This window comes from Phascolarctos cinereus, unplaced genomic scaffold, assembly GCF_003287225.1.
Source record: "Phascolarctos cinereus isolate Bilbo 61053 unplaced genomic scaffold, phaCin_HiC Scaffold_4;HRSCAF=312, whole genome shotgun sequence".
Taxonomy (NCBI): domain Eukaryota; kingdom Metazoa; phylum Chordata; class Mammalia; order Diprotodontia; family Phascolarctidae; genus Phascolarctos; species Phascolarctos cinereus.
The window spans coordinates 157,782,275-157,795,598 of record NW_027555847.1 but is presented as its reverse complement, the minus strand read 5'-3'; positions in this window follow the sequence as shown (position 1 = coordinate 157,795,598).

Genomic DNA, 13,324 nt, shown 5'->3' with positions numbered 1-13,324 from the left:
TACCAAGGCAGTGCCTCAAACCTAGGCAAGACTCGGGAAGAACTTCTTTCCAGAACTATTTTGTCTTCTCATTTCCTTAGCTAGGAGCTAGAGTACTCCACTTGGCTGGGACTGGAGGGACAAACTCAGTCATCATTCCTCACCAGCCTGATCTGTGAAGGAGTAGTGGCAAATGACCCTCTCTTGTTCCATTGCCTATATTTCCCTGGGGAATCTAGGATCCATCCTTTAGAGAATGAGCCTAGAAATAGTAGAGGCGGATCCCAATTAGGGATCGATGCAATATATTCTTTTTCCCTTGTCCCTTCGTCCCCAATTAATCAGAAAGTGGTGTTGGGACCCAGGGTGAGCCAAGGAAAGTAAATCAGGTGCAAAAGGAGAAATATGAGGCAACTTGTTAGTATGAGACCAGAGCAAAGCACTGGCTTTGTTGGTATGTACTTCACCATTAGAATTTCTCCCTGTCATACTGGCACCTCTTTCCGTATAAGTCTAGTTGTGGTCCTTTATTGAATGCCTGGAATCTCCAGGGCCTTGACTACATGAAGACTGGGGAAGACCGTATAAGCCTACCTTGAATTTAGGAAATGCTAGTTTAGAGGTCTCAGAAAAATGTCGATATCATGAAGCCCTGTGAGGGAAGATTGTATCGGATTTATTTTACCTGAAGCTGGTGAGCTCAGGCAATATGTTTTACCTGACGGTAGGTCCGGTAGCTAAGGCAGTTTATTTTAATTATGGACCTTTGTCCATAATGTCCATTTTACTGATGTAAGGCAATATTACGCAAAATTTGGTCTGTGTTCTCTGACATCATTTCAGGAGGTCTTGCAAGGTCAAACGTTTTTCATCATAATATTTAATTTCTAATATAAATATTGATGGATGTAGCACACATAAAAGGTCTTTGGGGGAGCATCCACTAATTTTTAAGAGTGGTAAAGGCTTCCTGAGACCAAAAAGTTTTGGAACCACAAATGTAATGATCTCCAAGTGAGGAAACATCTCTCCCAGTGGAAGTTACAAATTTTAGAGAACCCTCTAAGTGCCTCAGGCATTGTGAGGCTGTATCTTCGTTAGGGTCTTGTGGCCAGCATATGTCTGAGAGGAGACAAGCCCAGGTCTCACTGACTCAAGCTGCTCCCTTTGCCACGTTGCCTGTCAGCTCAGTGACTCATTTTTATACCTCTTTACAGTTTAAAAAAAAAATGCTTTCCTCACCGTATGAGGTGAGTGGTGTAAAATGGACTGTCATCTCATCTTGCAGATAAATAATTGCAGATTATGATTTAGACTTCTGGAAAGCAGTGAAATCCAAACTGGAATCTCAGTTTCCTAATTTAAGTGTTTTCTAGAAAGAAGTGCTATCTTTTTGTCCCTAGGTAAGATCATGGGCTCAGCCCTTCACATCAGAGTGACTGATGTTTTGACATTGGATCAATAACTTGTACTCATGAAGGTTTTTCCCTAATCAAACTGGGTGCGCACTTTTAGCCCTGATATTTTCTTACTCTGGTTTTTGACTGGGTGAGATGTCAGTGGATAGTCCTTGGTGTGCAAGGATGGTTCTTGGGTAACACCCTTGATGCTGTTGTGGGGATGATTAGAAAGTGAGCTCATGGAAGGGTTGAATAGGACCTATTAGTCTTTGGGTTCTGGGGTAGGCATGATTATGAAATACAAATCTTTGATAGCAAGTTGCACTCTAGGGGTGAGAGAAATGACACTCCCTTTGATCTCCCATCCACTTTGGCATCAGTCATGCCTTTGCAATTAATCAAATAACCATTTATGCTAGGCTCTTTAGCCTTGAGCTCCTGCATTCTCAAAGGCCTATTGGACATCCCGAACTAGACATATCTTTAAAAAAACTTTTCCTTCCTAAAACCTTTCATAATTCCTAACTTCCTTATTCCTGTCTTCCCAGTTACCCATCCTCAAAAACTTTGAATTATCTTTGACTCCTCCTTCATCTCTAGCTTTAAAAAAAAATTATATTTGATTTCTTTAATTTTTATATCACATTTCCCACTAGTATCTCTTTCTCACCTCCTTCCAGTGAGCCATCTTTTTTATAATAATTTTTAAAAGAGAAGTCCAGTAACCAACATATTGAAAAAGTCTGACATCATATATGCAATGTTTCATACTCATGGTCCCAGCACTTCTGCACACAAACAAAGAGAAGTATCTTCTCATGTCTTCTTTGGGCTCAGGCTTGAAACGGTTCTGATTATTTTGTGGTTCTTTCATTTTACATTGTTATAGCAATTATGTATAGTTTTCCTGGAACGACTTGCTTTACTTTGCATCATTTCATACTAAGTTCTTTCCAAACTTATCCATATTTATCATTGTTTACAGAATAGTGATACTCAATTACACTTATGTACCACAGTGTGGTTAGCCATTCCCCAGTCAATGAGAATGTACACTGCTATCACAAAAAGTGGTTCTGTAAGTATTTTGCTGTCACTGGCCAACTCAGGGTTTATACTTAGTAGCGGAATCTCTGGGTTAGATAATTTAGCCACGTTTTCACGTAATTCCAAATTGCTTTACAGAATAGTTTTCTCAATTCACAGCTTATCAAATATGCATTAGGGTGCCTGTCTTTCCACAACTGCTCTGATGTTGACTTCATAATCTTTTGTCATCTTTGTGACATAGACAATTCAAAATCTTAATTTTGGATTGCATACTTATTAGTGTTTTGGAGCATTCTTTTTATATGATTGCAGTTCTTTTGAGAACTTTGTGTTCATATACTTTGACCATTTATCTATTGGTACCTTTGCCCCCTGCTCCCCCTCTTCCCCAATCGTTTGCCAGGTTCTTTTGATTCTGCTGAAGCAGCATCTTTTATATGTCCTCTCCTTTTCACTGCTACAGCTGCCACTCTATTCTTTACCCCCTGCTCTGGCTTTTTTGAAGTAGACTCCTTGGTCTCTGCCTCCCAGTATCTCAGATCAATTCCCCACCATTTATTAAGCACCTCTCTGATATACCACTGCTAAAATAGGCTCCTTAATGCATGGATGTGATCATAGGTCTGCCATGCACAGTGGCTCCTTATTTTGCACAACTGTATCAAACACGAGGTTCAGTTGAACTGGACTGTTAAGCATTTCCCTCATCTTTTCCCCTCTCAAAGGCCATTTGTGTGGTCTTGCATCCCTGGAATGGACTACCTCCACATTCCCACCCATTGAAATCCTTCCCTTTATGGAAAGCTCATATCCATGAAGTTTGATTTACATATCCCTATCCTTCAGATAAATAACTACCTCCCAACCCAGAATCTCTACTCTGATGTTTCATATATTCTAAATTCTGTTAACAGTTGTTTGTGTACATATCTCAGTCTTCTGTCAAATTCAGACTCCTTGAGGCCACGTGCTATGTTAGACTAATGCAATATGACTAGTACAATAATCTAGAATGAAAATGTTAATGGGAAAAATTTCCTTATTTTTAGAGTCCTGCTTAAAGAAGGTAAAAAAAGGGATTAGGGTAGGATTTTTCTTAACCTGGGGTCTGTGAAAAAAAGAATGATAACTTTCCATTATGTTTGGTATTTCAGTATAATTGGTTTCCTTGGTAATCCTATGTATTTTGTGCACTTAAAAATATTCTGAGGTTCATAGGGTTTACCAGACTGCCAAAGGAGTCCATGATACAAAAATGGTTAGGAACTCTTGGGTTGGGGGATGTCTGTTGTCCAGTCATGTCCAACTCTCCATGACTTCATTTGGGGTTTTCTTGGCAAAGATACTGGAGTGGTTTGCTCTGTCCTTTCCCAGCTCATTTTACAGATGAGGAAACTGAAGTAAACAGGGTTAAGTGACTTGTCCAGAGTCACACAGCTTAGTAAGTGTCTGAGGCCAGATTTGAATGCAGGAAGATAAGTTTTCCTCAGTCCAGGCCCAGTGCTGTATCCACTGTACCACCTAGCTGCTGAAGTCTTAGATCAATGATTTTCCCCTAGCCTCACTTTTCATTCCAAGAAATTTCTTTTGTCTGAACCAGAATCTGGTTTGTGCCTCTGGCCCAATGCTCTTCCCACTATACCACATTGCTATTATTTCCCTGGACCCCCCTGCCAACTGGTCTAGTCCTGGCACTTGGTAACCCCTTCCTAAGGACTGTACATGGCTGTACGTGCAGGAGGGCTGAACCTTTGTTCATGTACCTCACTGGCTCTCTCGCTCAGCTCAGTAGCTTTTCTTTAGTTCTCAGGGCAGTTAGGTCTTCCTTGGTGTTTTTCCTAAAGGGAGCAGTTGAGTGTTCTGTAAGAAATTCTGTAAGAAACTAGAGGATGGCGTAAGACCAAAGATTATTCCTTAAGGGAGTTGGGCCAATGTAATTTCTGGCTTAACTTCTGACTCCTGGCCCTGTCGGCCTTCATCTGTCTGTGCCATCATGTTTATATAAGCACATATGGACTGATGGAAATGCCGTTGCACAACCAATGTAGCATAGTGGATAGATGACTGATGACTTTGAGCTAGGAAGTCCTGGGTTCAAATCTCACCTCTGAAACTGGCCAAGTCACTTGCTTCAGTTTCCTCATCTGTAAACTTAGAATGTTAGACTTTATGGCCTCTAAGATACCTTCCATCTCTAAATCTGTGGGCTCCTTTTTTTGAAATGACACCATTCTGGTATTACAGCTTCATTCTTTGGAATATACTACCCTCTTCTGTATTATACTCCATCATTGTTAGATGGTGGTTCCCTTTGTGAGTGTATGAGAATTACTAAGGGGGATGAGGAATAGAGGAGAGGAGTCTGCTGATAATTAGGCTCTAGAGGCATCTAGGTGGCACAGTAAATAGAACACCAGGCCTGGAATTTGAAAAACCTGAGTCCAAATCTGGCTTCAGAAACTTAACTAGCTATGTGACCTTGGGTGAGTCACTTAACCTCTGCCTTCCTCAGTTTCCTCATCTACAAAATGGAGCTAATAATAGTACCTACCTCCCAATTTTGCTGTGTGAATCAGATGAAATAATTATAAAGTATTTAGTACAGTGCCTGGTGGTAATAAGCACTATATTTATATGGCAAGACTATTTTATCCTGTACTTTTGCTTCCCTATCCCATTATCTGTGTAGCCTGGAGCTAGGGGCACAAGGTGTCTGGGGCCCTTTAAGTCAGAGACCCACGGTGGGGCCCAGGAGGAATGTCATCCTAGGAACTCCCAAATATATGTGCCTGGGACCAGGCATTTGTAAAAGAACAATTCCTCTTTATCAGGATCAGGAGAGACATTCTTGGGCCTCTAGTGTACAGACATACCAGCACCCATCTGATATCTGGGTGTGATTGTTTTTTCTTGAATGAACAATTTACAGTTTATTATTATTGTCTGGGTCTAGAACACTCAACTGCTCCCTTTAGGAAAAACACCAAGGAAGACCTAACTGCCCTGAGAACTAAAGAAAAGCTACTGAGCTGAGTGAGAGAGCCAGTGAGGTACATGAACAAAGGTTCAGCCCTCCTGCACGTACAGCCATGTACAGTCCTTAGGAAGGGGTTACCAAGTGCCAGGACTAGACCAGTTGGCAGGGGGGTCCAGGGAAATAATAGCAATGTGGTATAGTGGGAAGAGCATTGGGCCAGAGGCACAAACCGGATTCTAGTCCCAGCTCTGCCGTTTTCTCTATTAAATGAAAAATCTATTTACTTCACAATACTACGGAAAAAATGTTTGGCAAAGATGCAGCACTGATTCACTGGATACAGCTCCTCTGCCTTTGCATTTACCATAGTGACAGTCTCAAAGATAACAAAGGGTCCGAGGGAGAATTGGAACCTGGCTCCTCTGCCTACTGGCTCTTAGCCAGTAGGGCATTCTGTTGTGTTGTTTTGGGGTGGTCTTTTTTTTTTTTGCCAGTGGTGTCAAACTGAAATAGAAATGGATCTCTTCTGGCTGCGTATTGACTTAGAAAACTATAAATTAACATGAACTATGTTGTATATGTTATTATGTAGTTGTATTTTTATTTTTTAACATTTCCCAATTACATTTTAATCTGGCTTAGGCTGCACAAGAAGTTTTGCATATATACCCTTTACAAGTTTGGTACCTCTGTTTTACGCTATACCATACTGAAGGAATATCATGCCTGAGGACCATCTCTCTCCACACACAAACACACACACTCTTTATGTGCTGTATTTTTTATGTTTAAGCAAGTAGGAAACTACATCAGTCATCCTAGACTTTGTCCTCTAGATCAGTAAAATCTTAAAGACGGTTTTCATTGCCTTTTTAAGGAAAAACTGGCCTAGCCTTTGTGGGGTAAATATTGCTCCTACTACTCACCTAAGTAGGGAAATGTGCAGTAGGTGTAAGCAAGTTGCAGCATATTGCTGTCAAGGACTTGATTACAAAAAGAAGCATCAAATGAGATTTATTTTATTGTGTCTCATGCAATGTCTCATTGGAGATACATATGACTGGAAAAGGAAGTGGTCTAAGTAAATGGAGAGAGCGAGGGATAACAGATATGATGTCCTTGTATCTGAAATATAAGAGCTAGAGGAATACCATAAGCATGTTGGGTAGATCCTTTATAGAGTATTTATGACAGACCTTGGCAAGTATTGCACAACCTAACAAGGCATAGATTGGTCGTGATCTACAGTGTGTAGAGGGTTATACTCACACTAAGTGGGTCACAGTCCATCAAGTATCCAGGTATCAAAGATGGAAACAAGGGCAGATGACTGAAGACAACTATAGGAAAGAGAAACAGATCTTAAGAACAGTGTCAAGAAGCCTAGATCCTCAAATTCAGTGGGGCTTGGGATAAATGCTAAGGACAAAAAAAAAGAGGAAGGAGGAGGAGGAGAAGATGGTGATGATGTTGATGTCAAGATGAGAACCTAGAAGAGATAGTACCACTCCTTTGGATGGGCAAAACACTGGTTGTGTATGGCTACTCAACTCCTATATTCCTTCTGTTTTCTCCGCTGAAGAAAATTATTTTTAGACGTAGAAAGAGAGAACGAAAATGATTGACAGGGAATTATAAATCAAGATAACTGAGGAGTAAGAGGAGAAGCCCCAGTTGTCCCCGATATTCCAGGGCACTGGGATTTAAGAATTTAGGAATATGATTACTGACTGAACTACACTGTCTGTGATGTTTGAGGAACTGTCAAGAGCTAGAGAGGTGCCACAGAACTGGAGTTGGATAAATGTCCTGATTTTCCAAAAGGGTGACAAAGTGCATTTTCAAACTATAAGTTAACGAACCTGGTATCAATTCCTGACACAATTCTAAATGGTATTAGTTAGAAGCAATGTGGCTTCAAGGGCCAGAATCAAAGTCGGGAAGATTGGGATTCAGATTCTTCTGACATTTGCTAGTTCTATGACCCTGGGTACATCCCTTAACCTCTTAGTGTCTCAGACAATTCCCTGAGACTTCCCTACTAAATCATATAGATTATCTATATAAACATTATAGTAATTAATAATTTCCTTCACCTTCTCTGCATTAGAAGCAGTTGGAACACATAGAAATTGCTGGTGAAATTACAGATCCTAAAAATCACAGTTTACTAGAATAGCAGATTTAGAGAATGCCACAGATAAGTTATGCCTAAATTTCACCAACTGTCCAGAATATAAGAGTTGATAACAGTACTATACCACCCTCTCCTCTACTCAGGCCAAATCCAGAGTACCGCATTCAGTTCTGGGCACTAGTTTTAGAAAGGATATTGACAACTGGCCCCCTTGTTGACAAGATGGAGTTTGTAGAAAGGAGAGTGACCAGGATGATGAAGAAATGGAGTCAAGGATTGACTGAAGGCACTATGATGGATGATTTTATCTTGACTAAGGGAAGGCAAAATATGGGAGAGGGGGGTGCATGATAGCTATAAGAAAGATTTTCATGTTAAGTAGAAGGGTTAGATTCATTTTACTGGCTGCAAAGAACAGAATTAGAACCAAAGGGTAGAATTTGTAGGGAGACAGATTCCAGCTTAAGAAGGTAATTCCTTACAGTTGCAGTGACCCAAAATTGTAATGGGCTGCCCCTGGAAGAAGTTTTTGTCACTAGAAGTATTAATTTCAGAGGCAGGACATTTGTGTTAGGGATGTTAGAGTTGGGAAATGCATGTTTTGGATAGATTGCCTCTGAGGCCCCTTTGAACTTGGAAGATTCCAGTATTCAATACTTGTATGTTAAGTGAATAGGCTTGTAGTAGGGTTCCCAAGGGTCTGGGTGGGGATTTTGAACAGGTTCCCAGCTGGCATTATGTAGACTGAATAATAGCAAGGCTCACCTGCAGTGTGGCAGGTGGATTAAATGGCAGGTGGCCCTCTTTCCATTCTTCCTTCTATCTAAAATAAGGGAGGGGTAACAGAGAGAGGGAGAGGGAGAGAGAGAGAGAGGGAGATAGAGAGGGAAAGAGAGGGAGAGAGAGAGAGAGAGAGAGAGAGAGAGAGAGAAATGCAAAAAAAAGTACTAGTTGGCTTTCTAATGAGGGCAGTTTCAGAATAGCAAGAGATAGCCCTACTCCAGCAAGGTCCTTCACAAGGAGACGAATGGAACAAGGAGAACATTGAAGACATGGTGTGGTTAGGGCAATAAAAAAAACGCAGAAAGGACTCAAGCTAGAACCCACATATAGTGTCCCAAGAGTCTTTAACAGCTATTTAAACTTATAACTGCACTAGAGCTTTTGAAACACCCTGTATAATCAAGAAAGTAACCTTTCATTTCCAGTGGTCCTCCTCCACCTACACTTTGACCTACACTTTCCTTATGACTTAGAGCTACCTTATGTGTCCCTTTTCCCCCCAAAGGGGAAGAATTTGGGGTTTGCTAGAGAGCTGAGACACCCTCTCCCCTTTCCTTCCAGTGAGTCAAGGCTCCCTGATCCACATGGCTCGAGGATTCCCTGGATGCGGTTCAAGTGGCAAGATCTGTGTTTGCTTCATTCTGCAGGGTCCTATGTCTCCCTTGCTGCTGAATTGCTCTATTGCTAGGGCTTTTGATGTGCAGGCCTCTGCCATCAGTGTGTTACTGCATCTGCTCCTTCCAGTTCACTCGTGAGTGCAAACGAAGTACAAAGCAGCTGCTCCTGCTGCTTTTTTGAGCGGGTGTTGTGATCTATCTCATCTCTACTTGGATCTCCTGCAAATGCTCACCACCTTGGTTCCCAGTTGTCTCTTCTTCCATTGTCCTGCTTCCTGGTTTGCTCTTTCCCCCCCAAGAGATAGTGTAAGTTCTTCATACCCCATGGAGGGTTTACCCTGGAAATATAACCTCTGTTCATAAATTTTACAAAATGGAAAAAATAATTTGTAGTGGTCAGCAGGAGGAGGGGAAGCAGACTTGTGATCTCTTTGGCTTAAACAAATCCCAGTGAAGAAATTTGTTCTCCAGTGGCATGTTGGTACCTACTCTGAGTTACCTGGAAGCACTTAGGAGTTAAATTAGATTAAGTGTCTTGCCCTGGGTCCCACAGCCAGTATGGATCAGAGGCAGGGCTTGAATTGAGGTCTCTCTTGCCTCTGAGACTAACTCCCTATCTATTATGCTATGATGGCTCTCCCATTTTGAGATAGTCAAAGCCAAAATGTCTCTGGGTTATTTTGTATTTTTAACTGTTTCCAGCAGGCCCAAGGTTGAGATCCCTTCCCAGAAATTTCAAACTCAAACTGCATATCGACTTTGTTGCTGTTTAGTTATTTTAGTTGTGTCTGATTCTTCATGACCCTATTTGGAGTTTTCTTGGCAGAGATCCTGGAAGGCCATTTCATTCTCCAGATCATTTTACAGATAAGGAAACTGAGGTAAACAGGGTTAAATGACTTGCCCAGGGTCACACACCTAGTAAGTATCTGAGGCTAGATTTGAACTCAGGAAGATGAGTCTTTCTGACTTCAGAACCAGCTGTCTATCTAATTAACATTATCTATTTTTGTTTTTATTTATTTTGTTAAACATTTCCCAATTATATTTCAATCTGGTTCTGGTGGCATTTAGGAAGGCCTCAAGTTTGACACCTCTATCTAGACCCTTTAAAACTTTGTGCTCTGAAACTCAGGTCCCACAGCTTCACCCTCCACACAGCCCTGCTCAACCAAGTCATGGGGAACTCATCCCATATGTCTCTTCTTTCCCGCAACACTTGGGTGAGGTGCCTTCCACTGTGCCCATGGGTTAACTCAGCTCTGGGGAGACTTAGCAAAGATGCTCCCACTTCCTTTCCTTTTGCTTTTCTATTTCCCACCTTCCTGTGTGGTAGCTGGACCAGGACATGCAAATTAACCTGGAGCTTCTCTGAACTTTGAGAAATTGTCAGAAATAAAAGTGGAGAAAGGGAAGAGGGAGCTGAACCTGATGCAAGCACTCAGTATGCCACGTGGTAAAGGAGCATTAGGATACCACTGCACTGGTGAAGATTTGTTCCCCTATTCAATTTTATCTTATTACATTTGAGCTCCTGTCTAAACCTGTTAACTTGGATCCTGATTCTGTCATCACAGGCTTTTTTTTTTTTAAGCTAACCTCCCTACTCCCACTCTCCGTACCCGAGCTTTGTGGTGTCTACAGAATTGGTAACTTCATTTTCATGGTATCATCCGAAGATAGGATTGATTAAAGTGTTAGATGGAATCACACTGAGGATAGAACCTGTTGAGAATCTTGTTTGATCCTTATAACAACCCTATGAAGTCACAAGACAGATTTTATCATCCCCATTTTACAGATGAGGAAACTGAAGGCTAGAAATGTTGTATGACATTTCCCTAATTAGCTCACTCCTGGATAATTGAGTTCCCTTTTGGGTGCACCATTTTAGGAAGAACATTGATAAGTTGGAGAGTGTCCAGAAGAAGGTAAACATGTTGGTCAAGGGCCCTAAGTTCGTGCCTTATGAAGATTATTTTTTAAGTGTAGGAACTGTGTATTTATTTGGTCTGAACAAGAAAAGACTTGGGAAGACATTATAGCTGTCTCCAATTATCTTGAAGAATCACAGACCTAGAACTAGAAGGGTAACTAGAATGGACTTCATAGCTCATCTAGTTCAGTTCCTTAATTTTACAGATAAGGAAACCAGGCCCCAGACACTTCCTAGCTGAGTGACCCTAGGCAAATCACTTACCCCTGTTTGCCTCAGTTTCCTCATCTGTAAAATGAGCTAGAGAAGGAAATGCCAAACCACTCCAGTATCTCTGCCAAGAAAACCCCAAATGGGGTTATGAAGAGTCAGACATGATTAAACAATAACGGAACAAAAAAAACAAGCCCCAGGGGAAATTAAATGGCTTTCTCAGTCACTGAATTTCTCTTAATGAGAAATTCTTACTTTCCAAAATGAATTTCTCTTAAATTTTTGCACTTAAATTTTATCGAACATCAGAGGCAAGATTAGAACACAGGTCCCCTGATTCCAGTGCTATATATATATTTATGTAATATATATATTATATATGTGGAATTCAATTTATTTTGCTAGGCCCCATAGGGCAAAACTAGATGGAAATTACAAAAATCATATTATGAAATGGTGGAAACTACAAAAAATTTGTGGGAAACTAAAAATATAAAATAAATAAAAATAATTTTAAAATTAAAAATTTATTTTAAAAATTGGTTTAAAGTAAGAGAAAGCTTTCTTTACAATTAGAGCTACAACAAGTAGAACAAGCTGTCACAGATGGCAATGGGTTCTCATGCAATCCACAAGGTCCTCCAGCAGAGCAGCCATTTGCCAGATTAGATAAGAGTTAGAAGTTAGAGCATAAATTAGGTTGAACTAAATGGCTTTTATGAACCCTTTTGATGTTGAAATTCTGTGATACCACTAGTTGGTGATACTAATACTTTTTTTCAGCTTCAGTGCTTTGCAAAGTTTGATGTAGTAGTATGTGATCTGGGTCTTGAAGTATGGAAAGAATTGTGACAAATGGAGATGAGTGACATATGGTAAAGGAGACTAAATTTTTAAAAATAATATATATATATGCATGTATATGTGTGTGTGTGTATTCACATACATATACACACACTGGCAATAAAATCTAGACTGGCAGAAGTGATAGGATGTGCATAGAACAATTTAGCATCTGCCCAAAGACAGAAGTGAGGCCCTCAGTAAGATCCCTTCTCATCCACCCATCCCCAAGTAAGAATCATTACCTGCAAAGCAATTCCTGATGCAAAATGATGTTTGGGGACCCATCAGATCTAGAAGCCCAGAGCCGCTAGGCCCTTTGGCTGACATACCTTTGACTCTGGGAAATGAAAACTATCAATAACTTGACTTCAGGAAAATAATTTCATTTCTCCAGTTTCCTTCATCTGTAAAGTGAATATTTTTTGCTGAACTGGGTGGGCTTTTGAGAGTGTATAGGAATAGTATGAGTTTGACAGAAATTCAACCAGTATTAAAAGAAAAACTCAAAAGACCAGGCCTCGCCCCAGAATTCAAGGTCAGCCTGTTTATAAGGAAAGACCTGGCAGGAAACTGTGCGGAATGTCTCTTTCCTTTCTTCAGTATGTTATGGTCGTTGGTTAGATACATGACTTCTCTGTAATAATACTTTGTGTTCATATCTTGCCTACTTATGTGGAAAAGGAACCAAGTTTTGATCCAGAAGCCTGAAAAGAAACAGGACTAAAAAAAAGGAACACCATAAGACAATATCCTTAATAAGCATTAATGAGAAAATTTAAGTGAAATACTGGTAAACAATGCAGCAGCGTATTAAAAAATTCATTATAACCAAGTGGGAATTGTACCTAGAATGGAAGGATAGTTTAATTTCAGGAAAACAATCAGTATGAAAAATGCCCATGCCAATGAGAAAAATCCTAAAGTTATAGAGAGAAGGCTTTCGATAAAATACAACTGTAAAGGGGTGGATCCAGAACAGAACAGAATCTATGTTTACTTCTGGAACGACATCCCCCAGAAACTCGTGCACGGGCACAGCAAGTTTCAACATGACCAGTTTAAAAGGACAATGGAAAGCCTGTGGTAGGGGATTAGTCACAAGAGACCAGTATGCCTAAGGAGTGTGACAAGGGAAGCTGGTAGCATGAGGATGGCATCCAGTAGTGCAAAAAGATGCTGGGTTCAGAGATGTGTAGCCAGACACTAGAAGACAGACCCAGACGGTGGAGCCAGCCTGGCCCTGAAGACCTGATTTAATCCTTAAATTGACCATCTCCTTTTTTTCTATGTCTATTTCTATAATGAGGGATATTGGCCAGCTCGTAGGGGGAGGAGGGGGGAGGGGAGGGAGATGGTGACTTTTCCACCAGTGTGAGGGATGATTAT